This window comes from Mobula birostris, chromosome 5 (genome assembly GCF_030028105.1).
Source record: "Mobula birostris isolate sMobBir1 chromosome 5, sMobBir1.hap1, whole genome shotgun sequence".
In the NCBI taxonomy this organism is placed as follows: domain Eukaryota; kingdom Metazoa; phylum Chordata; class Chondrichthyes; order Myliobatiformes; family Myliobatidae; genus Mobula; species Mobula birostris.
Genome location: NC_092374.1, coordinates 18,730,782 through 18,758,253, shown reverse-complemented (window position 1 = coordinate 18,758,253; position 27,472 = coordinate 18,730,782).

Genomic DNA, 27,472 nt, shown 5'->3' with positions numbered 1-27,472 from the left:
AGTCAATCCTTGGCAATGAGAGTGCTTTGGTGAAATGTGTGCGACAAGTGGTGAATGTAAGTGGCCAGATTTTCGGAGTGGCCAGCGTAGGAGTGGGGAGGGTTTAGCTCAACAGGCTTGGGTGAGGCAAGTTTCTGGTAAGTTTCTTCTTCATTCTTTGCCTGCTAGTATCATAATAGACCCGGACCTGGATCTAGGCCGTACCCTCCAAACATCCGGACCTGCCTCTCATTTTTTTTTTGCACTACATTACTTCCCCTTTTCTATTTATGAATTATAATTTAAATTTCTAATATTTACTATCGATTTGTAATCCAGGGAGTGCGTAGCGCAGAATCGAATATTGCTGTGATGATTGTATGCTGTAGTATCAATTGTTTGGCAACAATAAAGTAATTAGTGCAGCGAGAAAGGCTCTAGGAGCTGTGTTGTGTTCTTTGTGTGAGATATAGCAATTCTGGGAGACCTCCAGTGTCCCAGATAACCACATCTACAGCAGGTGCAACGAGTTGCAGCTCCTCAATGAATGTGTTAATGAACTGGAGCTGCAACTCAATGACCTTTGGCACATATAGGAAAATGAGGTGATAGATAGGGGCTACAGGGAGGTAGTCACCCCTAATTTGCAGGAGACAGGTACCTAGGTTACTGTCAGGAGTGTAAAAGGAAATAGGCAGCCAGTGTAGGGAACCCTAGGCGTCATACCCCTCAATAACATGTATACCACTTTAGATACAATTGAGGGGGATGACCTACCAGTGGGGATCCATGGTGACTAGGTTTCTGGCACTGAGTCTGGAGCGGTGGCTCAGAAGAGAAGGGGGGAGAGGAGGACTGCAGTAGTGATAGGGGATTCCATAGTCAGAGGAGTAGACTCGAGATTCTGTGGAGATGAAAGAGACACCTGGATTGTAGTTTGCTTCCCAAGTGCCAGTGTGAGAGATGTCCCAGATTGGGTCCAAGGCATTCTAAAGTGGGAGGATGATCAGCCCAAAGTCTTGGTACATACTGGCACCAATGGCGTAGGTAGGAAAAAGCAGAAGATCCAGAAGAGAGAATTTAGGGAGCTAGGTAGAAAATAGAGAAGTAGGACTTCCAAGATGGTACTCTCTAGATTACTAGGTGTGCTATGCACCAGTGAGGGTAAAAATAGGATGATTTGGCAGATGAATGCGTGGCTGAGGAAATGGTGCAGGGAGCAGTGTTTCAGGTTTCTAGATCATTGGGAACTCTTCTGGAGAAGGTACCACCTGTTTATTTCTTTATTTATTATAACTTATAGTAATTTTTGTCTTGCTGCCACAAAACAATAAATTTGACAATATGAATCAGTGATAGTAAACATGATTCTGGTTATATATATCAGTATGCGCATACATATGTGTGTGTATATGTGTCACCTGAACAAAGGAATGGGTTACACCTGAACCTGAGGGGGACCAATATGCTTGTGGGCAGGTTTGCTAGAGCAAGGGAAGGGTTTAAACCATCTTGGCAGGGCGATAGGAACCAATGTGATAGGGCTGAGGATTGGACAGTTGGCATACATGCAGATGCAGTTATAGTGCGACTGTCAGGAAGGAGAGGCAGGTGATAGTCAGTGAAATGAGCTGCAGTGTAGCATGGGGACAAAGTCAAAAAAAGTGACGAATACAGGATAGAAGGTGTTATATTTGAATGCACACAGTATAAGGAATGTTTAGATGATCTTGTAGTGCAGTTAGAGATTGGCAGGTATGAAGATGAGGGCATCACTGAGTCATGGCTGAATGAAGGTTATAGCTAGGAGCTTAACATCCAAGGATACACATCATATCGAAAGGACAGGCAGGTAGGCAGAAGAGGTGGCATGACTCTGGAGGTAAAAAATGAAATCAAATCCTTAGAAAGAGGTGACATAAGAGTGGAAGATATAGAGTCCTTATGGATAGATACAAGAAAGTACAAAAATATAAAGAGCCTGATGGGAGTTATATACAACCCTCTGAAGAGTAGCTAGGAAGTAGGCTACAAATTACAATGAGAGATAGAAATGTCAAAAGGACAATGTTACAATAGTCATGGGTGCTTTCAATATGGAGGTAGATTCAATAAATTAGGTTGGTGCTGGATCCGAAGGGAAAATTTGTAGAATACCTTTGAGATGGCATTTTAGAGCAGTTTGTGGTTGAGCCCACTGGGGGAAAGGCCATTCTGCATTGGGTGTTGTGTGATGAACCAGAATTGCTTAGAGTGCTGAAGGTAAAGGAGCCCTTAGGGGAGAGAGTGATAGAATTCACCTGCAATTTGAGAAGGAGAAGCTAAAGTCAGATGTATCAGTATTACATTGGAGGAAGGGTAGTTACAGAGGCACGGAAGAGCTCACCGGTAAGGATGACAGCAGAACAGCAATAGCTGGAGTTTCTGGAAGCAATTTGGAAGGGAAAGGATAGATACATCCCAAAGAGGAGGAAATAGTCTAAAGGGAGGATGAGGCAACCGTGGCTGACCAGGGAATTCAAAGACAAAATAAAAGCAAAAGAGAGGGTATATACAGTAACAGAACAAAAAAAATAATAGGACATTAAAGGATTGGGGAGCTTTTAAAAGCCAACAGAAGGCAACTATAAAATACAGAAGGAGGGAAAGATAAAATATGAAGGCAAGTCAGCTAATAATAGCAAAGGAGGTACCTGAGGTTTTCTCAGATATATAAAGAGTAAAAGAGAGGAAAAAGTAGATATTGATACTGGAGAGGTAGGGTAGTAATGGGGACAACAAAATATTGGACGAACTGAGTAAGTATTTTGCATCGTTCCTCACTGAGAAAGACACAAGCAATATGCCAGTTGTTTACGAGTGTCAGGAGGCAGAAGTGAGGGTAGCTGCTATTACTAGGGAGAAGGTACTTGAGAAGGTGAAAGCTCTGAATATAGACAAGTCATCTGAACCAGATCAACTACACCCAAGGGTTCTGAAGCATGTAGCTGAAGAGATTGTGGAGGCATTAGTAATGAACTTTCAATAATTACTAGATTCTGGCATGGCTCTGAAGGACTTGAAAATTGCAAGTGTCACTCCACTCTTCAAGTAGGGAGGGAGTCAGAAGAAAGGAAATTAGCCTGACTTCAGAGGTGGCAAGATTTTGGAATCAATTTTTTTTTTTTTTTTTAAAAAAGAATAAGGTCTCAAGGTACTTGAAAGCACATGATAAAATAGGCCAAAGTCAACATGGTTTCCTTAAGGGAAAATCAATCGGAATTCTTTGAGAAAATAATAAGCTGGATAGACAAAGGAGAATTGGTGGATGGTGTGTACTTAGATTTTCAGAAGGTTTTTGACAAGGTACCTATGATATTACAAGGAAGATAGAGGATTGGTAGAGAGGCAGGAGGCAATGAGTGGGAATAAAGGGAGCCATTTGTTGTTGGCCACCAGTGACTAATGGTATTCTGCAGCTGTTTGTGTTGGGACCACTTCTTTTTATGTTATATGTCAATGATATTATTTGTCTTAACCATTATCCGTGGTTAACATTTGCTTTGTGTATTGACAAGGGCGCATTTAGGCGTGGAGGGAATTAATGCACCAGGTCCTGAATAATTATTAAGCACATTCAGAGCAACAAATGGAAACATGTGCACTTGTACCACCATGTTAAATATCTACAGATTATTACAAGTGTATAAGTATAGTGAGTCTGTCTAGTGTTTTTTTGCATGTTTGCATTTTGCACACGGATGTACATATGAATGTGTGTCAGGCAGGTTGTGCACACTGACAGTCTTTGGGTGTCATTTTTCATTGATTCTAATGTGTTTCTTTATTCTGCTATGAATACCCACAAGAAAATATATCTCAGGGTATTACAGTATGGTCAAAATGTGATATATAGAGCTAGGGTGCCTAAGGGTTTTGCATAGTGTTGTATTTGTCAACATGGAGCAGAGAACAAGTTTGTAAATCTGGCTGGAGCAAAGAATATTGGGAATGGCAAGGGTGGAGCACCATGGAGGGGTGTGTGGCAGGTGGCAAAGGACACCCAGCCCTGAGACACCAGGCAAGGTCATTTGATTCCAAACAATTGTTGTATTGATCATTAGAGAACATCTCTCTGGTAATTCCTGCTTCTTCCCCTCTCCCTTTCCCTTTTCCCAACCAGGATTCCCCTCTTCTGCCCCCTTTCCACTCTGTCAATAATAGAGACATATCACTCACGTATCTCATGAAATTTGTTTTTTTTTTTTTAAAATGCCAGCAGTACAGTACAATATATAAAATTACTACATTACTGAGCAAAATTCTTAGGCTCCCCAGCTACATACTGTATATGTACCCCAGACTTTTACACAGAAATCTATATGGTGACATATACATGTTTTGATGATAAATTACTTTTAACTTTATACTTTGAATTGATGCTACTTTGAAGTGATCAGAAATCCATACAACAGAATGTATAAAAATGAATTGAAATTCACCTGATGCAGCAATACTTAACACTAGCATAAGTAACTAATGGGGAAGATACTCAATTTAACAATACAGCCATACGTCATGTTGAAGCGGAGGACTGCATTTGGAAACAGAACAAAGAAGATGGATAGAACTGTTGACATAGTTCAATAACACAATAGAAGATTGTTCAGCACAGCCTTGCATTATGCTGTGAACTAACACGTACAATACAGCACTGTCGTATTTGTCACAGTGCGACACATCAAGTAGAAATCAAATAGTGTGACATGTTCTTGCTAGACAGGGGCTTGAGCAATGATGTTATGAGTGACATGATGCCATACAAGGATATCAAAGCAGCAAATGGAAAACAAATAAAAACTACAGATGTTAGAATTAGAGTCATAGAAAAATACCGCACAGAAACAGGCCCTTCAGCCCATTTAGTCCATGTCAAACCATTTAAACTGCCTACTCCCATCACCTGCACCTGGACCATATCCCTCTATCCCCACTACCATCCATGTACCTCTCCAAACTTCTCTTAAATATTGAATTCGAGCTTGCATGCACCAGTTGTGCTGGCAGCCTATTCCAATTCTGAACTGGAAATAGAAAATGCTAGAAAACTATTCCGCTCTCCACCTTTGCTGTTTGACCTGTTGAATATGAGCATCTCCTGTATTTATTAAAGCAACACATAGCCAAATGCCTGAAGAGTTCTGTACTTTTGCTGCAACAACTCATTATGTCAGTAGCTTCACATCTTATGCAAAGCATATACTGTAGCTGCACGAAGCAGGCCTTGGGCATGCCTGCCGTGATGCGATGGAAATTAGCATGCAGGTTATTATTTAAAGTCAGTGATATAATATTTCGATAAGATATCCTACTGACTGAGGTGAACACTTCTTTTACATAACTGCCAGACATGCAACTGCAAGACATGGGTTAAAGTGTGTTCCAGTCAGGATGTCTGCCACGCCCACTTGTTACTGACTTGATTGGCATGGAGGCAACCAATGAATAGCAATGAATTTATTATAGTAAGCGGAGAAATACAATTCAAGCAGGGCCATTCAGCATCGCGTATCCACGGGCAGGTTATACCTGAATTGCACTTCGGGAATTCTGAGGAAAACGATGGTACAAGATAATGAAGCATTGTGGAGCATTTTTCTAAGGGTGGAAATAGCTAATATGGCAGAGGCATAATTCTAGGGCGATTTTAGAAGAAAGTATGGGAGGGGGAGGTCAGAAGGTATCATTCTCTTAAAACAGAGCTGTGAGTACCTGCTGGTGTGGTGGTAGAGGCAAATACATTCGGGGGATTTAAGAAATTCTTGGATAGGCACATAATTGATTGGAAAAATGGAGGACTATGTGAGAAGGAGGAGTTCAATTGATCTTAGAGTAGGTTAAAAGATCAGCATAATATTTTGGGCCAAAAGGCCTGTACTATGCTGTACTGGTCTAAGCTCTACGTTCTGAGAGTAGGGCAATGGGTTTCACGGACAAAATAAATATTCTACAAATAGACTTGGCATTGTCCGCTCGAGCCAGAGGAATGTTGATTTGCAAATTACAGAGCAGAACCTGACAACTCTGTGTAAATTGGTAAATTAGGTTAGTTTATTATTGTCACAGATACAGAGGTACAATGAAAAACTTGTATATCATCCATACAGATGTATTTGTTGCAGTAGTACAAGATAAAACAATAACAGGATATAGAGAAATGACTGTGCACAGTCAGGTGCAAGATCACAATGAGGCAGATTATGAGGTTAAGAGTCCATTTTGTCATCCAAGGGAACCGTTAAGTAGTACTATTTCTGGTCAGTGTCAGAACTATATCATACAAGTTGGTTTCTATTTTATAACTGTAATTGTTCCCAGCAAAGTCAATATTTAATTGTCATCGCACAAAAATAAAAAAAAATGCTGGAGCAACTCAACAGGTCAGGCAGCATCTACTGTATGGAGGGAAATCAAGAGCCGATGTTTCGGGCCAAGATCCTTCATTAGGACCACAGAGGAAGTGGCCAAAGGCCAGAATAATTGGGTGGAGAAAGGCGAGGACTACCACCTGGATGGTAATGGGTGAACCCAGGTGAGAGAGAAAGGCAGAAAGGAGAAAAAAAAATCCTCTCCACTTTCCACAGAGATCTCTCCCTTTTGACTTCGTTTATCTGCTTACTTATTAAAAACAAAATCTCGTGTCTATTAGCTTGCCATTTCTTATTGCCTCATTCTTGATGCTATTAAAGTCTCATTCTCGAATAACAGCAAAGTTCAAAGCTCAAAATAAATGTACCATCAGGGTGTATATATATGCACCATATACAATGCTGAAATTCATTTTATTGTGGGCATACTCAATAAATTCATAGAATAATACCCATAACAGAATCAATGAAAGACTGTTAAACCACTGTGCAAAAGACAAATAACTGTAAATACAAAAATAAAAAAAATAAACAATGAACATCAAGAACATGAGATGAAGCATTCTTGAAAGCAAGTCCATTGGTTGTGGGAACATTTTAGCGATGGGGCAAGTGAAATTGGGTGAAGTTATCCCCTTTGGTTCAAGAGCCTGATGGTTGACGGGTACTAACTGTTCCTGAGTCTGGTGGTGTGAGTCCTGAGGCTCTTGTACCTCCTTCCTGATGGCAGCAGCGAGAAGAGAACATGCCCTGGATAGTGGAAGCTGCTTTCCTGCAACAGTGTTTCACGTAGATGTGCTCATTGGAGGGGATAGCTTTACTCGTAATGAACTGGACTGTATCCACTACTTTTTGTGGGATTTTCCGTTCAATGGCATTGATGTTTCCATGCCAGTCATCGTACTCTCCACTACACATCTATAGAGGTTTGTCAAACTTTTAGATGTCATGTCAAATGGCCACAAACTCCTAAGGCGGCCCAACCATGCTTTCTTCATAATTACACTTACATGCTGGCCTCCAAAATAATAACACCAAGGAATTTAAAGTTGCTGACCCTCCATCTCTGATCCTCTGATGAGAGTGGACTCATGGACCTCTGTTTCCTTCTCCTGAGGTCAATAATCAGATCCTTAGTCCTGCTGATACGGAGTAAGAAGCTGTTGTTATGAGACCACTCAGCCAGATTTTCAATCTCCCACCTGTATGCTGATTTATCACCACCTTGAGGCAAGTTTAATAGAGTTTATTGTCAGATGCACAAACACGTGTGTGCACAAACTTACCTGCAGCAGCATCGCAGACACAGTATTAGAGATGTGATGGTCAAAATATAAATTACACAAAAATTATGCAAGAAAGTGGGAGCTCAGGATGTTGGCAGAGCAACCACCAAAGAGCAGTGATTCTATTCCATTTCAGGATGACAGTAAAGTAGGACTAGATGACAATACGACATAGGAGCAGAATTAGGCCATTCAGCCCATTGAGTCTGCTCCATTCCCTCATGGTTGATTTATTATCCCCTTTAACCCCCATTCTCCTCGTATCCTTTGATGCCCTGAAGAAACAAGAAACTATCAATCTCCGCTTTAAATGTGCTCTTTGACTTGGCCTCCACAGATGTATGTGGTAATGAATTCCACAGATTCATCGTCCTCCAGCTAAATAAATTCCAATCCTAAAGACTATCCCAAGGTTTTGGTCTATTACATCCAATTAAAAAGGCAATTTGTAAACCCAGTTTAATATATTAACTGACGAATGGCATCTCTAAGAGCATACCAAACTGTATTGGATCAATTGCAAGAATGTTCCAAGTGCGCATGTGGCCAATTGATCACCCAGTGAATCAGCTGGCCCTCCTCTGAGTGGAAAACAATTTATTTTAGCATGGACTTTCAAATGCACAAGTTTTCACCTCAGCAGACTCGGTTCATTGCTCCTACAACTTATGTTGTCAGCCTGTAATGTGGCTCACATGACTTAGTAAAAACATTTACTCCAATGTCATTCTTGCTCACTGCTTACAGTCATGTGTTGAAATCTGGAGAAGGACTTGAACTCAGTTTTCAGATTCAGACCAAGTACATTACCAAATGCATCAGATATGACATCTTCAACTGAAACAGTATTTCATTGGTTTGTATTCTAACTGAGCTCTAGTACTACTACTCTAATCAGAATCAATATCACCAGCATATATTGTGAAATTTACTGCAGCGGTACATTGCAATACATGATAATAGAGAAACAAACTGTGAATTACACTAAGTATATATAAAATAGTTTAGTTAAATTAGTTGTGCAAAAAATTAGAAATAAAAATGTAGTGAGGTAGTGTCCATGGGTATAATGTCCAATCAGAAATCAGATAGCAGAAGGGAAGAGGCTGTTCCTGAATCACTGTGGGCGTGCCATCAGGCCTCTGTACCTCCTTCTCGATGGTAACAATGAGAAGAGGGCACGTCCAGGGTGGTGGAGGTCCTTATTGATGTATGCTGACTTCTTGAGGCTCCGTTCCTTGAAGTTATCTTGGATACCACGGAGGATAGTGCCCCGATGAAGCTGTCTAATTTTACAACTCTCTGCAGCTTACTTCGACCCTGTGCAGTAGCCCACTCACCCCCCCCATACCAGACAATGATGCAGTTCATCACCATCACTTGTGACAGCAACCTTAATGCCTTTCCTGTGCTTAAGAGAAGTGCCTTATGTACTTAAAGACAGTCCTAATTTGTTGTTAATTAAAATACTGAAAGGTAATACTTGACTCACCGCAGCCACCGTTCACTTGCTATGCAGGACCAGTCCTAAAAGAAGAACCATATTGGTCGATTTGGATTTCTAATTAACTGTAATAAAAGGAAATGAATATATGCTGGAGCCAATATGCAGATGTGACAGATGAGCATAAAACAACATTATTGTTTGTGCCATGTGTTATGTGGTGGTCGACTTTTCTTAAAATAGCACCCCCGCACACTATTGGTTAATGTACCCATGTGGATTCACAGTGCAATGGGTAATTGCAGGAGCAAACCAAAAGGCCCACAGAGTTGACGTTTGAAATAACGAGTGATTATTAAAAACTGGTGCACACCAGGAGACCAGACGAAGCTGATCTACCTGAACATGAATTTGGTACAGCTTTTACATTCTCAGTTCAGAGTCAGATTTATTTTCACCGGAATTTGTGGTGAAATTTGTTAACTTAGCAGCAGTTCAATGCAATATATAATATAGAAGCCAAAAAAAGTATACATATATTGAAGAGATTAAAAATCATGCAAAAACAGAATATATATTAAAAAAGTGAAGTAATGTTCATGGGTTCAATGTCCATTTAGGAATCAGATGGCAGAGGGGAAGAAGCTATTTCTGAATCACTGAGTGTGTGCCTTCAGGTTTCTGTACCTCCTACCTGATGGTAACTGTGAGAAAAGGACATGCCCTGGGTGCTGGGGGTCCTTAATAATGGACATTGCCTTTCTTAGACACTGCTCCCCAAAGATGTCCTGGGTACTTTGTAGGCTAGTACCCAAGATGGAGTTGACTAAATTTCTGACCCTCTGCAGCTTCTTTTGGTCCTATGCAGTAGCCCCCCATACCAGACAGTGATACAGTCCGTCAGAATGCTCTTCAAGGTACATCTATAGAAGTCCTTGACTGTTTTTGTTGATATACCAAATCCCTTCAAACTCCTAATGAAGTATATTTGCTGTCTTGCTTTCTTATAGCTGCATCGATATGTTGGGACCAGGTTAGATCCTCAGAGATCTTGACACCCAGGAACTTGAAACTCCTCACTCTCACCATTTCTGATCCCTCTATGATGATCAGTATGTGCTCCTTCATCTTACCCTTCCGGAAGTCCACAATCAACTCTTTTGTCTTACTGACGTTGAGTGCCAGGTTGTTGCTGTGACACTACGCCAATAGTTGACATATTTCACTCCTGTATGTCTCCATCTCCTCTCAACTCCATCTGAGGTTCTACCAACAATGGTTGTATCATCAGCAAATTTATAGATGGTATTTGAACTATGCCTAGCCACACAATCATGGGTAGAACAGTGGGTTTAGCATATATCCCTGAGGTGCACCAGTGTTGATCATCAGCAAGGAGGAGATATTATCACCAATCCACAGATTGTGATCTTCCAGTTAGAAAGTTGAGGATCCAATTGCAGAGGGAGGTATAGAGACCCAGGTTCTGTAACCTATCAATCAGGATTGTGGGAATGATGTGTTGAATGCTGAGCTATAGTCAATGAACAGCATCCTGACATAGGTGTTTGTATTGACCAGATGGTCTAAAGCCTTGTGAAGAACCATTTAGACTGCATCTGCCATTGACCTATTGTGGCGATAGGCAAATTGCAGTGTGTCTAGATCCTTGCTGAGGCAGGAGTTAAGTCTAGTCATGATCAACCTCTCAAAGCACTTCATCACTGTAGATGTGAGTGCTACTGGGCGATAGTCATTAAGGCAGCTCACATTATTCTTCTTAGGCACTGGTATAATTGTTGCCTTTTTGATGCAAGTGGGAACTTCCACCCGTAGCAATGAGAGGTTGAAAATGTTCTTGAATACTCCTGTGGCTGGCACAAGTTTTCAGAGCCTTACCAGGTACTCCGCCAGGACCTTCCGCCTTGAGAGGGTTGACCCTTTTTAAAAACATCCTAACATCAGCCTCTGAGACAGAGATCACAGGGTCATCGTGCAGCAGGGATCTTCACAGCTGTGGTTGTATTGTCCCATTCAAAGGGGATATGGAAGGTATTGAGTTCATCTGGTAGTGAAACATCACTGTCATTCATGCTATTGGGTTTCACTTTGTAGGAAGTTGATGAGATTACCAGTAAAACTACATCTTGATAACAGAATGCTGGCTACAGAAAGACTAAAGTAAAAGACAAGGTTGTGATTACAGAATAAAATGATTATCCACAGATCTAACAGCAAATCCAATTTTCTGTTACAACGATGGGTACGCACTATTACCTAATTAGTGAAGCGTCTGAAACTTGAGTGTATCTGCAGTTTTTTGTTAACAAATTAGCACATTCCACATCCTATTTAGTAGTCATTCATCATCATCTTTATGGGCTTTTTGTATGACGTGAGTGATCAGGAGCTCATGACTACGATTGTTCTTGGGAAATTTTTCTACAGAAGTAGTTTACCATTATCTTCTTATAGGCTATGCCTTTACGAGATGGGTGACCCCAGCAATTCTCTGTACTTTTCAGAGATTGTCTGCGTGGCGTCAGTGGTCGCATAACCAGAACTTGTGATATGCACCACCTGTTCTCATGACCTCAGTCAGTCAGTGGGTGCTGTCCCGAATCTGGGGTTGGCAGCTATGCACCGCCATCTTCTTCGATCTTGTGACAGCACCGAGTACAGCCTCTCCTCTAGTTTGTTCTTGCTGGCTGCCTTGGCACCGCCCGCCGTCGCCCCCACCAAACTCGAGCCCGAGGCCGTGTCGGCCTCCAGCCGCGGCCACTTCTTCGAACTCGGCCCTTCCTTAGACGGAGGCCTTGGGCGGGTCCAGGCACATGGTGCAGCGCCCAAGTTCATCATGTCTCTTCTAACTAGGTGCATAGCGTACGATTCGTAGATACGTGGTGAGGCTTTAATCTCCTCCACGGAAGATGGCCGTTGGCTCACAAGGAGCTCATCCACCCTTTGTCAGGTCTTGTGTTTTTTTTTTTTTAGTCCCGCTGGGTGTCCTCACACCCTCCTCACCAGACTAAGTCCGGTGGGGGAGCCGGCCCAAGTCGCTGACCTCTTGAGTGCTGGGCACCCGCCCCCCCCGCCAAATCTCTCTGAGTGACCAGTGCCCGACCAAAAACCATGGTCGACTTCAGATAACCCTGTTGCTAAGCAGGTGCTACACCTTGCCCAAGGGTGACCTGCAGGCTAGTGGAGGGAAGGTACACCTTACACCTCCTTTGATAGAGACCCATCTCCACCCTGCCAGCCTGTTATTTGCCCTCACTATTCTTTCCCCTACAGTAATCCATGACAGTGACAGTGATAACTGTTACGTACCCCGTAACTGGGTTGCCAAACCAGCAGAAATGGATCACTCAGTTGGAGTCTGGATTACTAGAACTAAGAAAGTTTTATTAAAGAAACAAGCAACACAGTACTCTAATCAAAAGGATAATAAATGCAACAGTTCAGCAATGATAAACACACATGTGCACAGAATTAAGATAACAGGATCAATCAAGCTCTATCGTTGTCTAGGGGTAAATGACCAGTTTCAAAGTGACACAAAGTTCAGTTCAATTTAGTTCAGTTCGCAGTAATTGCTGCCGTGGGAGATGGACAGTGTGGGGGAAGGAGAGAGACAGCAAAACAACCAAATATTCAAAACCGCTTCCACGCACAGACCTTCGCAGTCAGCTTTCGGGCGAGTCCTTTGTGATGTCATCTGAGGTCACCGACCGTGACACCTCCGTTTCCAGATACGATCGTTTCTCTGCGGTGAACCCGGCACCCAGGCAAGGGTGGACACACACCAGGTTCCCGCCGATTGTGCCTTTCCACCCTGTGCGTCTATGGCCTGGTCCTGCAACCGGCCTTCCAAAACTTCCCACCGACTTGTGAGAGACGCACCGCTTCCAGGATCTCGTTACCTCAGGTGTCATGTGTGTCTTGCCTTAGCGACCCTGTCCCTTTTTAACCCCCTGCTGGGGTATCGCCTGTCCATCACTTCAAACAGTTCAGGGTTCAAAGGGGGAACCGATCTTGACAGCTCTCCTTCCTTCATTAACATCTCCAAATGCTGCTCCATTGTTTTCCTTATCTCTCTCTCTCCTGAAGACAGGTGGCAGACCAACTGCTGATCCCACTGGTGCCAGCCCAGGACAGCTACATCTTAATCTATGTGTATTCTTGTCACATAACTAACACTGCAGTGATGCTAAATCTTATCAGTGATGCCTTGGTGGAAAGTGACCCAGGCAGAGGTGTGTGTATTTTATACAATGAACAGTTAACCTATCAACCAATGCGCCTTTGGAATACAAGTAGAAACCTGAGCACCTGGAGGAAACACATATTCACAGGGAGAATGGACCAACTCCTTACAGATGATATCCAAATTGAACTCCAAACTCTGACAACCTGAGCTGCAGTAACCTTCTCCCTGTGACCACATGGGTTCCCTGGGTACTCTGATTTCCTCCCAAAATTCCAAAGACACAAGGATTAGTAGGTTGTGGCATGCTGTGTGGGCACTGAAGACATGGAGACACTTGTGGGTGGACCCCACATATAGAACGACAGAGCACTACAATGCAGAAACAGGCCCTTCAGCCCATCTAGTCCATGCTGAACTTATTCTTGCTAGTCCCATTGACCTGCACTTGAAACAAACTCTATAGACCTACTGTCCATGTACTTTTCCAAGCTTCTCCTAAATGCTGCAATCAGACACAGATCCACCACTTCCTCTGGCAGCTCATTCACACTGAGTGAAGAAGATCTCCCAAAGATTCTGCTAAAATATTGCACCTTTTACCCTTTACCCATGACCTCTAGTTCTTGTCCCATCCAACCTGACTGAAAGGAGCCTGCTTTCATTTACCCTATCTTTACCACTTATAATTACACACCTCTATCAAATCTCCTCTCATTCTCCTCCACCCCAGGGAATAAAATCCTAACCTTTTCAACCTGTCCCTATAATTCAGGTCCACAAGTCCCAGGAACATCCTTTGACTTCTTTTTCCTCTTTCAATCCTATTGATATCTTTCCTGTAGATAGGTGACCAGAACTGTACACAATACTCCAAATTAGACCTCAGCAATATCTTACCCAACCTCAACATAATGTCCCAACTCCCACAAATCAATGTACTCAATTCTTTGATTTATGAAGGCGAACTTGCCAAATGCTTTCTTTACAACTCTATCTGCCTGTGATACAACTTAAGGCATTATTGATCTGTATTCCCAGGATGCTCTGCTCTACTGCAATCCTTCACTTCATTGCATAAGTCCTAGTAAATATCTTTGAATGAATCCAGTGTTATAATGAATGGAAGTCTGCAGCCAATTTGTGCACAGCAAGATCCGGTGAGATGGGCAGCATGTGGGAGACATGCACTACAGGTGTGGCATGGAAAGTATGGTTTTATGGTCATTCAGCATTACAGCAGCTCAGTGATTTTGGTAATGCAGATTAACCAGTACAGAAGACCGTAAGAATATGACTACCTTTCAGATAAATGACATAGGAGGTGTTTAACTGAGAAGGCAGTTGAACCAAAGGATCTCTAGAGGGGATGTTCTTCACTCAGAGTGTGGAATGAGCTGCCAGAGGACATGACGGATCTGGGTGTGATTGCATCATTTCAGAGAAGTCTGGACAAGTACATGGAGAAGAGGTTTATGGAAGGCTATAGTCCAGGTGCAGGCTGATGGGATGAGGCAGAATAAATTTTGGCTTGGACTAGGTGGGCAGCACGTGGGAAACATGCACCATATTTGTGGCATGGAAAGTATTCGATCTAGGTGCATCACAGCTCAGTATAGCAGCTGTTCTGCCTCAGACCACAAGCCATCACTTATCCTCTATTGATTCTGTTTGTACTTCTGCCACCTTGGGAAAATAGCCAACACAATAAGGCAGAAGATATGGGAGCAGAATTAGGCCATTTGGCTCATCAAGTCTGTTCTGCCATTTCCCTTCCAGCCCCAATATCTTGCCTTCTACCTGTATCCCTTCATGCCCTGACTAATCAAAAATCTATTAACCTCTACCTTAAATATATCCACAGCTGCCTGTAGCAACAAATTCCACAGATTCGCCACTCTCTGGTTAATGGTAGAAGATCCCCACTCATTCTTCTGAGGATCACTGTACATGTGATAGTAATAACCCTTCCAGAAATGAAGCAACCAACGAGTAATCATTTTATCAGTTGTGGTCTCACCAGCCAAAAGCAAGTCTTCCACCCGCAGCAGCGAAAAATTTTTTGTGTGTAATTTATGTTTTTCTTGTGAATGCTGCTTGTGTGATGCTATATACTGTGATGCTTCTACAAGCATGCTATTTTTTGAATTTGTGCATATGCGTGCTTGTGCAAATGACAATAAATTTAGGGATAAGTTACTGATGAAGCCATAAGGTTAATGAGAGGAGTTAGAGTGAAAACGAACAGAACATCAGGCCCCATCTATGGAAGAGAATGAACTGTTGGCCCAAAATGTTGACTGTTTATTCTCCTCCATAGATGCTGCCTGACTTTTCCCGAGTCATCAATACAAAGATCTAGAAAGAGAAAGGAAGAGTCCATGGTGGACCACATTTCCTTTCTTATTTTTATTTAGAGATACAGCACAGTAACAGGTCCTCCAGCCCAATTATCCACGCTGCACAATTATTTGGATGTTTCCGAAAGTGGGAGAGTCCAGAGCAGGGGTGGCCAACCTTTTATATTCCATGCGTCAATTTTTTCACTCACGAGTTCAGATGCAGCATACAACTATTGTACCCCCATTCAATTCTTGTAAAAATATGTTAATATAGAACTTGTATGAAAAAGAAATCGCATCTGAACTCATGTGTGAAAAAAATTGACGCATAGAATGTAAAAGGTTGGCCACCCCCGGTCTGGACCCGGAGTACATAGACTCAGAATAGAACGACAGCCCTTTCGAACAGAGACGAGGAGGGATTTCTTTAGCCAGATGGTCATGAATCTGTAGAATTAATTGCCACAGGTAACTGTGGAGGCCAGGTTTTGGGTATAATCATAGCAGAGGTTAATTAGTAACAGCATCAAAGGTTACACGGGAAGGCTGGAGAATAAGGTTAAGAGAGATAACAAAATCAGCCACGATGGAATGGTGGAGCAGAATCGATGGACCAAATGGTCTAATTCTACTCCAATGTCTTAGGGTCTTATGGTTGCATTACACCCTTTGATCAATTAATCCACTAATTTGTATGCCTTTGGAATGTGGGAGAAAACTGGGGCCAGAGGAAACCCACGCAGTCCCGTGGAGAACATACAAAAACTCCTTGGAATCGAACCCATGTTACTGGCACTGTAATATGCCAATATGCTCATAACCAATATGCTACTGCACCACCAAAATATTAAAACAACTTCAGCAATTGTAAAGTACATTAGGACTGGCTGCTATGCAAGTAACTGCTCATTTATCTGCTTTATTCTTTCTGATCATTAGTGGGCACTGAAAAACCTTGTGGGAGCAGAGTTGCGATGTAGATGGGAAATAACCAACGATGTCAACCAATATTGTTTTACTCAGTTTGCTTTGTGTTCCATTGTCTTGTCGATACAGGAGTTTATCCCTCCCCCTCCTTCCTATTTACTGCTGCCTTTAGGGATCTGTGAATGTTCACACTGTTGGATTCTGATGTTCGTGATCCACAATTCTTTCACATGTCAAGAAAGCATAAAACTTGTTTCTTCATGATCATTTTATTAAGCACTAATAGAGCAAGGAGAATTGGAAATATAGAGCTGCAAAAGTTGAGTAGCTAAGAACAAAAAACAGAAAAAGACTGAAGAATAAAGATGGTGATTATTGGCAGAGATAAGAAACATTCCATTCAAATTTGTAGCTATGGATTAACCAATCAGATAGCCCCTATGCAACACCAGAGAAGCTTTGAGGCAGCCTACAGAGAAGAAGCAATCACCCTGATACAGTGGTATCAAGAAAACAACCTCTCCCTCAGTGTTGCAAAAACAAAGGAGCTGGTTGTGGACTACAGGAGGAATGGAGACAGGCTAACCCCTATTAACATCAGTAGATCTGGGGTTGAGAGGATGAACATTTCTAAATTCTTCAGCATACAGATCACCAAGGATCTCACTTAGTCTGTACTTACCAGCTCTGTAGTGAAAAAAAGCACAACAGTGCCTCTTTCAGCTCAGACGGTTGACGAAGTGTGGTGTGGGGCCCCAGATCCTAAGAACTTTCTACAGCGGCACAGTTGAGAGCATCCTGACTGGCTGCATCACTGCCTGGTATGGGAGCTGTACTTCCCTCAATTGCAAAGCTCCGCAGAGAGTGGTGCAGACAGCCCAGCACATCTGTAGATGTGAACTTCCCACTATTCAGGACATTTACAAAGACAGGTGTGTAAAAAGGGCCCGAAGGATCATTGGGGACCCGAGTCACCCCAACCACAAACTGTTCTGGCTGCTATCATCTGGGAAAAGGTACCACCACATAAAAGCCAGGACCAACAGGCTCCGCGACAGCTTCTTCCACCAGGTCATTATACTGATTAATTCATGCTGATACAATTGTATTTCTGTGCTATATTGACCATCTTGTTGTACATAGTTTATTACAAATTACTATAAATTGCACATTTAGACAGATATAATGTAAAGATTTTTACTCATGTATGTGAAGGATGTAGGTAATAAAGTCAATTCACTGCAAATGAAGCCATGAAGGGACACGCTGAACAACTGCATATATATGCAACGCACAAAATACTGGAGGAACCCAGCAGGCCAGACAGCATCTATGGGAAAGAGTGAACAGTTGACGTTTCAGGTTGAGACCCTTCATCAGGACTGGAAAAAAAAAGATGAGGAGTCAGTGTAAGAAGGTGGAGGAGAGGAGGAAGTATAAGGTAGGAGGTCATAGGTGAAAGCAGGAGAGGGGGAGGAGTGAAGTAAAGAGCTGGGAAGTTGACTGGTGAAAGAGATGAAGGGCTGGAGAAGGGGGAATCTGATAGGAGAGAATAGAAGACCATGGCTGAAAGGGAAGGGGGAGGAGCACCAGAGGGAGGTGATAGGCAGGTAAGGATACAAGGTGAGAGAGCGAAACGGGAATGGGAATGATGAAGGTGGGGGACCAGTTACCAGAAATACAAGAAATCGATGTTCATGCCATCAGGTTGTAGGCCACTCCGATGGAATCTAAAGTGTTGTTCCTCCAACTAGAATCCAGCCTCAATGCGGCAGTCGAAGAGCCCATGGATTGTCATGTTGGAATGGGAATGGGGAGTAGAATTGAAATGGGTGGCAACTGGGAGATTCCCCTTTTTTTTTCCTCCTGGAGGATGGAGCATACATTCTTGGCAAAGTGATCTCCCAATCTATGTAAGGTCTCATCAATATACAGGAAGCCACACTGGGAGCACCAGATACAGTAGATGACCCCAGTAGACTCAAGGTGGTGTTGCCTCACCTGGAAGCTCTGTTTGGGGCCCTGAATAGGAATGAGGGAGGAGTTCTAGGGGCACCTGTGGCACTTGTTCTGCTTGCAATGGTAAATGCCAGATGGGAGATCAGTGGGCAAGGATGAATGGACAATGCAGTTGCGTAGGGAGTGAAGCCAGCAGAAAGCAGAAAGTGGGGTGGGGGAAGATGTGCTTCATTGTGGGATCCCATTGGAAATGGCAGAAGTTATGGAGAATTATACGTTTGACACGGAGGCCACGGAGATGTTAGGTAAGGACAAGTGGAACCCTACCTCTGGTGGGGTGGTGGGAGGATGCGGGGAGGGAAGACGTGCAAACTGGAAGAGATGGAAGGGGGTTCCTTCAGCAATTTTTGTTTGCTGTTTGGATGTTGTGCATCTGCAGATTCTCTTGTCCAATTGCATATACATATTGTGACCACTGGGGAACATACTGAACAGATACATACATACACGTAGTTATACAAAATACAAGGCATTTAAGTTAAGCTGTAAAAAAACAATTATACAGTATAATCCAGCAACCCCCTCTTCTTCTACACTTCACACTATTCCAGCTTTCCAGCTATTTGCTCAAGCTCATCTGACAATATGTTCATCAACTCCGTAACATCTTCCATCAAGGAGGACAACTGCACCAGTGTGGTAGTTAAAGAGGTAAAGGCAGCCAGACCAGCAGAGATCAACCATAGGTCTTCTCAGTTCAAACAAACATCTAGAGATTGCCACATACACTACAAAGACAGTTAATTGTTCATGAAATTCTTGAGAATGCTAAGAAAATACAAGATGATTTATAATGATAATAGGAAGAGTGAATCTCTCCTTTTGATTGATTACAGAATTATGAGTCAGGGACCATTTTAGACAGCTAATGGTAGCAATTAAACTGTGAAATCAAAATAACTGTGGGCTGAAAATGGACCTTTATGAGATAAAGGAGCAGTGCTGTGCAACATTCCCTCATTCTCATTATCCTCATTGGAGAGCGGCCCAGCCTTACTAGGACTCGGAATCTCAGTGGCTTAATAAATTGAAAGCATCAAGTCGGTAGCCATCTGGTTGTAATAAGAAACAATGGGCATCACTCTGAAACATCTCCTGTGGCATTCAAGGCTTCAAAAGCTCACAGGGGAGCTAGTGGTTGCTATGGCAATAAGAAATAACCAGGGTCTTAGGTTAAGACAGTGCAGTGAGACCTGATCATGAAACGCACAGGGGAAACTGTTAGGAGCAATCAATTCCATATGAACCTGTTTAGCTCAGTGCCAATAACTAGGAGGATACACAATAGGTGAAACGTGAGGCAGAAGTGTAATCAAAAGTTCAGTGGAACAAGGTGAAGGTGGATGATGTGAAGTTTGACCTGAACAGGAGTATCAATTCCATTGGATGGAAACAAGAGAGGGGTCTTGGAGACAGGGCATCATAAATCAAAGTACTGAGTACAGGAGATGGGATGTTCTGGTAAAGTTGTACAAGACATTGGTGAGGCCAAATTTGGAGTATTGCGTGCAGTTCTGGTCACCTACCTACTGTAAAAATATCAGTAAGATTGAAATAGTACAGGGAAAATTTATAAGGATGTTGCCGGTACTTGAAGACCTGAGACACAGGGAAAGTTTGAATAGGGTTGGAGTTTATTCCCTGGAGCATAGGAGAATGAGAGGAGATTTGACAAAGGTATACAAAATTATGAGTGGTAAATGCAAGCAGACATTTTCCACTGAGGTTGGATGAGACTAGAATTAGCAGTTATGGGATAAAGGTGAAAGGCAAAATGTTTAAGGGGAGCCTGAAGGGGAGCTTCTTCACACAGAGGGTGGTGAAAGTATGGAATGGACTGCCAGTGGAAGTAGTGGGTGCAATTTTAATTTCAATATTTAAGAGAAATTTGGAAGGAAAAATGGATGGCGGGGTTTTGGAGGGTTGTGGTCCATGGGACTAGATAGAATAACATTTCAGCACAGACTAGATGGGCCAAAGGGCCTGTTTTTGTGCTGTGATATTCTATGACTCTGTTTGACTCATTGATGATCCAGGAATGACATAAGAACCTAGGATGGCAATGAGAATCCCAGGCTGACACACATAAAGCAGGAAGTATTAGTCAGAGATAGAGGAAAGAAAGCAAAACCTGAAATTGATATATGCAAACAGTGAGAACATTGTCTTTGCAATTAAGAGCTAGTATAAATCAAGTGTATCTTTTACCTGTTGTCACTGAATTCAGAAATAGCATGGCAGGATCAACACTCCCAGGTGGCCCTCTTGGTCTTGTTTTTGGGCTTGTCAAAATTCATTAATCATTACCAGGCTGAATTTCATTTGCCATTTTTCTGTTCACCTATCCAGTTCGCTGATGTCTTCTTTTATCTACCAATAGTTCTAACCAACCAGGTGACTTGCATTAAAGTTAACCCCAGTGTGGGTTATTTTATTGAAACAATTATTGCCTGTTGCATAGAGCAAGATAACAGTTCTCTATCAATGACAGCTTCTATCCCATTGTTAAAAGACTATTGAATGGCCTGATAGCATGATAAAATGAACCTTTCACCTTACAATAACCTTATTATGGCCTTGCATATTTCTGCCTGCACTACACCTTCCCTGTAACTAAAACTTTATCCTGCATTCAGTTATTGATTTCACTTGTGCTACTCAAACCACTGTTGTAAAGAAATGATCTATGTTGAAGGCATGCAAAACAAGGTTTTTAACTGTACCTTGGTACATGTGACAATAATAATCCATTTTATCTAGTTGGAATAACTCAACCCCCGATGGATGAACAGAAGAATTGGTGTGGTGTGAATTCCTCTCCCATGGTTAAAAAAAATGAAGATCTACAGCTGTTAGATGATTGGATGATTGTTCCTATCCAATGAAATTGCACAACATTGAAACTTCAGTCCAGCTTCAACTCAGTTCATCCACCTTCATCTTGTTCTAGATAGAAGCAAGTACAAAGAAGAAGTACATCTGAACCTGATGGTATGAACAGTCCCCTTCCAGTCTGGTCTTCATCTACAAAAGATCAGGATGATTTGAATATTTTATTTCATAACTGTTAACCAGCTGTTGCTACTTTTTAATTATCTGACAATCTAGGTGAATTGTATCCCAGGGGAAAAATAGTAGATAGGCTTGTTGGGATTGTAAAACAATTTGGAATGCATGCTCAACTAAAGTTCATTTCAGAAATGGATAGCAGATAGACTAAATCATATGACGGAGATAGCCTCCTTTTTCAAAGAAAGGGGCTTCCCTTCCTCCACCATCAACGCTGCCGTCAACCGTATCTCTTCCATTTCACACACGTCTGCTCTTACCCCATACTCCTGCCATACTACCAGGGATAGGGTTTCTCTTGTCCTCACTTACCACCCCACCAGCCTCCACGTCCAGCACGTAATTCTCTGAAACTTCCACCACCTCCAACTGGATCCCACCAACAAACACATCTCTCCCCCCCCCCCCACTTTCTGCCTTCCACAGTGATTGCTTCCTACAGGACTCCTTTGTCTATCTGTCCCTCCCCACTCCCACTGATCTCCCTCCTGGCACTTATCCTTGCAAGCAGAACAAGTGCTACACCTGCCCCGACACCTCCTCCCTCACTACCATTCAGGGCCCCAAACAGTCCTTCCAGGTGAGGCGACACTTCAGCTGTGAGTCTTTTGGGCCATATACTATGTTCAGTGCTCATGGTCTGGCCTTTTGTGTATTGGTGTGATCCAACATAGATTGGGTACCACTTCACTAGAACAAGCGGGATCTCCCAGTGGCCACTCATTTAAATTTCTCTTCCCATTCCCATTCCAATATGTCCATCCATGGCCTCTTCCACTGTCGGGATAAGGCCACACTTAGGCTGAAGGAACAAAACCTTATATTCCGTTTGGGTAGCCTCCAACCTGATGGCATGAATATTGATTTCTCAAACTTCCAGTAATGCCACCCCCACCCCACCTCACCTCACCCCCCACTTCACCAATTCCCATACCCTTTTCCCGCTCCTATGTTACCTCCTTGCCCCACCTACCTATTGCCTCCCTCTAGTGCTCCCCCCCCCTTTATCTTTCTTCCATGGTCTTCTGTCTCTTTCACCAATCAACTTCCTAGCTCTTTACTTCATCTCTCCCTCTCCAAGTTTCACCTATCGCCTGGTGTTTCTCTCTTCCCTCCTCCCACCTTTCAAATCTACTCCTCAGCTTTTTTTCTCCAGTCCTGCCGAAGGGTTTAGGCCCGATATGATGACTGTCCTTTTTTCCATCGATGCTCCCTGGCCTGCTGAGTTCCTTCAGCATTTTGTGTGTGTTGCTCAGATTTCCAGCATCTGCAAGTTTTCTCTTGTTAAGACTAAATCATTAACTCATTAACCAGCAATGGAGCTAATTCAAAACATAGGAGAAAGCAAGTGATCTCTGTCAATTTGACTACCCCTTGTAGAACCTATAGAACCATTCAGGCTTTTGTCCTCATTCTACAATAGACACCAGGGTCATCTGAGATGGGAAAGTTGTTACCAGCCCAGTGGGAATAGTGCAAATTATCCTCCAAGAATCCACTTTCTGTCTGAGTTAACTACAGTTTGTTCTGAAAAATGCAACTACCTAACAAGTCAGGCAGCATCCGAAGAGAGAGAAACTGAAGCATGATCTCTGTTTAATCCTTCTCTGGTGCTAGAAATTTCATGCTGAGAAATTTCAAGTTGGACAAGAGGTGCCTTGATAGAGGTGTACGAGATGATAAGAGGAATTGATAGAGTTGACAGCCGAAGATTCTTTCCCAGAATGGAAATGGCTAATACCAGGGGGCATAATTTGAAGGTGATTGGGGTAAAATGTTGTGGTATGTCAGAGGTAATATTTTTTACACAGAGAATGGCGGATGCAAGGAATGCTATGCCAGGAGTGGTGGAAACTCTTAGATAGGTGCGTGGATGATAGGAAAATTGAGGGCTGTGTAGGAGGGAATGGTTAAATTGATCTCTGAGTAGTTTAATACATTGGCACAACATTGTCCAAGAGCTGGTACTGTGCTATAATGTTCCATGCTTCATGTTCTACACTTAGTGACCACTTTATTAGGCATACCTTTATACCTGCTCATTAATGAAAAATATCCAATCAGCCTACTTTTTGACAGCAACTCAATATATAAGACCAAGTAGGCACGGTCAAGAAGTTCAGTTGTTGTTCAGACCAAACCTCAGAATGGGGAAAAATGTGAACCAAGTAACTAATGGTGCAAAAAACAAAAAAAAACATCCAATGAGCGTCAGTTTACAAGGTGAGAACACCTTGTTAATGAAAGAGGTTAGAGGAGAATGACCATCCCAGCCCAAACTGCCAAGAAGGTGACAGGAACTCAAATAACCACACATTACAATAGTGTTGTACAGGAGAGCGTCTGGGAATGCACAATGCATTGAACTTTGAAGTGGATGGGTTACAGTAGCAGTAAACCACAGTGGGTTCCAATCCTGCACCTAATAAAGTAGCAACTGAGTGTATATTTCAAGTTAGTTTTTAAAATTTCAGCACCTTGCTTTTAGATTATTGTTACGGTGCATGCTCTTTACATTAGAACCAAAGATTTTTATTCCAGTTGGGAGAGAGTCAAGGAGTTCTATTCCAATAATAAGGCACTTCTTTAGAATCAGGACTTTGATGGAATCTCATTCAATGTTATGGTCATTTGTCTAACAATATTGTGAAAGACTGATGTGAACCAGACCAAGAGGACAATAGGTACATTCATTGATAAGCAACAATCTACAGAAAGAACTCAGCAGTCGAGCAGCAGCTGAAGGGGTGAGGATAAGAATTGGTCAAGTGTTGGATCATAACGCTGCATTCAGGCTCATGATGAGTTTTAATTCACTATAAACATTGGCACTTTTGTTCCATTTCATATACTAAATGTGTAATATATATTGTCATGGTTATGTTAAGCACACCTTCTATGACTGGTTCTACGAAAGAAGAAGAAATAATCATGTTTTTTGCAATTGGCACTGGGATTTAGAATAATTGATAAGTGAACAAAGAACATAGAACAGTGCAGCGCACTACAGGTCCTTCGGCACACAATGCTGTGCCGAGCATTTGACAATCTACTCTTCCTTCACATGGAGCCTTCCATTTTTCTTTCATCCATGTGCTTATCTAAGAGTCTCTTAAATGTCTCTAATGTATCTGCCACTACCACCACGCCTGGCAGCTCACTCTACACACCCACCACTCTGTGTAAACAAAACACTGTCTCTGACACTTACCCTGGTGGTGGAAATAAATTGAACAGTAGCCTTCAAAATGGATTGGATAAATACATGAAGAAACCGATGTATTGGAGGTTTATGGAGACTGGGGACTAATTGGAAAGCTGTTCAATGGAGCCAGCTTCCATTCCACAGGCCAAATGGTCTCTTTGTGCTGTAGCATTCTCCAGTTCCATGAGTTTGTGATGGAACATTAGATTCAGGTCCATCATATGAGAGATCATGGGAAAGTCGATCATTTGTCATTCAATCTGAAATTCACAAACTCTTTGACACTTTGCTGCAGATTTCAAAGCAGAGCACCATATCAATTTGAAGTATGGACCACAGCATGAATTGACTACTATCATGGAGAATAGAATATTGATCGCTCTTTGATTGATCACCAGGTAATATATATCATTTCTCCTTCTTTTCTGCTGTCAGAATATCACACATAATTGACACTTGGCAGCAGCAAACATCCATTAGAGGACAAGCTCACCAGAAAACAAATAGAACCCCTAGCCTGTAATCATTGCTTCTCTCGATTTAACTCAATGTGATATTGCCTTGCTAACTTCCTCAGGGAAAAAAAAGATTTATGTATTTGTGTTTAAATTGGGAGTGGAATCAGGTCTGTCTTCACCTTGTAAGTGCCAGTGGCCAACAGAAGCTTCTTTCTCACATCAAATAGCCCAGCTAAACTCACTCCTGATTATGTGGTAAATGATAATTTACCACATAACGCGTTGGACCTTGTTTACACAAACATTCCCGACGCGTACTGGGCGGAGCCCCGCCCCCACCTCAGTTACTCAGACCACATCTCTGTTATGCTAATCCCAGCATACAGACCGCTCGTCAGGTGCTCTTGACCAGTTCAGAAGCGGGTGAATACCTGGCCAGCAGGAGCCATCTCTGCTCTTCAAGACTGCTTTGAGCACACTGACTGGCACATGTTCAGGGAGGCTGCAACTGATGGTGACTCTACCAACTTAGAGGAGTACACAGTATCAGTGACTAGCTACATCAGCAAGTGCATCGATGACGTCACTATGGCCAAAACCATCACTACACCTGCTAACCAGCAGCCATGGATGACCGCGGAGGTGTGTGCACTGCTGAGGACCCGTGACTCTGCCTTCAGAGCAGGAGACAAGGCAGCCCTAACAACAACGTGGGCCAAACTGTCCCGGGCCATCAGAGAGGCAAAGTGTGCACATGCCCAGCGAATCCACAGTCACTTCCAGGACAGCGGCGACACGCGGTGCATGTGGAAGGGCATTCAGGACATCACCAACTACAAGCCAACACTACCTGCCTGTGCTGGTGATGCCGCCCACCCAGATGCGTTGAACAACTCCTAAGCTCGTTTTGAGATGGTAAATGACGTGGAAGACCACCCCTCCTCCAAACAACCAGGTGCTGTGTCTTACCGTGGCCGAGGTGAGGAGAACCCTGTGCAGGGTCAACCCACGGAAGGCTGCTGGACCAGACAATATTCCTAGCAGAGTGCTTAGAGGATGTGCAGACCAGCTACCAGAGATTCGCACTGCCATCTTCAACATCTCCCTGAGCAGCGCCATCATTCCTATGTGCTTCAAGGCCGCCACCATCATCCTCCTGCCAAAGAAGTCTTCAGTGTCCTGCCTCAACAACTACCGTCCCGTTGCACTCATGTCCATCATCACGAAGTGTTTCAAGAGGCTTGTCATGAGGCACATCAAGACCATGCTGCCCCCCTCACTGGACCCCTGCAGTTTGCGTACTGTCCCAACCGTTTAACAGACAATGCCATTGCCATCACCCTCCACCTGGCCCTAACCCACCTGGACAAAAAAGACACGTACGTTCGAATGCTGTTCATAGACTTCAGTTCAGCATTCAACACAATCATTCCTCAGAAACTGATTGGAAACCTGAGCCTACTGGGCCTGAACACCTCCCTCTGCAACTGGATCCTAGACTTCCTGACTGGGAGACCTCAGTCTGTCCGAATTGGAAGCAGCATCTCCAACACCATCACACTGAGCACGGGGACCCCCCAGAGCTGTGTGCTCAGTTCACTGCTGTTAACTCTACTGACTCACAACTGTGCTGCAACACACAGCTCGAACCACATCATCCAGTTCGCCAGTGACACAACCGTGGTGGGTCTCATTAGCAAGAACTATGAGTCAGCATACAAAGAGGAGGAGCTGCAGCTAACGGACTGGTGCAGAGCCAACAACCTGTCTCTGAATGTGAACAAAACAAAAGAGATGGTTGTTGACTTCAGGAGGACACAGAGCGACCACTCTCCGCTGAACATCGACGACTCCTCCGTAGAGATCGTTAAGAGCACCAAATTTCTTGGTGTTCATCTGGCGGAGAATCTCACCTGGTCCCTCAACACCAGCTCCATAGTAAAGAAAGCCTAGCAGCATCTCTACTTTCTGCAAAGGCTGAGAAAAGTCCATCTCCCACCCCCCATCCTCACCACATTCTACAGAGGTTGTATTGAGAGCATCCTGAGCATCTGCATCACTGCCTGGTTTGGAAATTGCACGATCTTGGATCGCAAGACCCTGCAGCAGATAGTGAGGTCAGCTGAGAA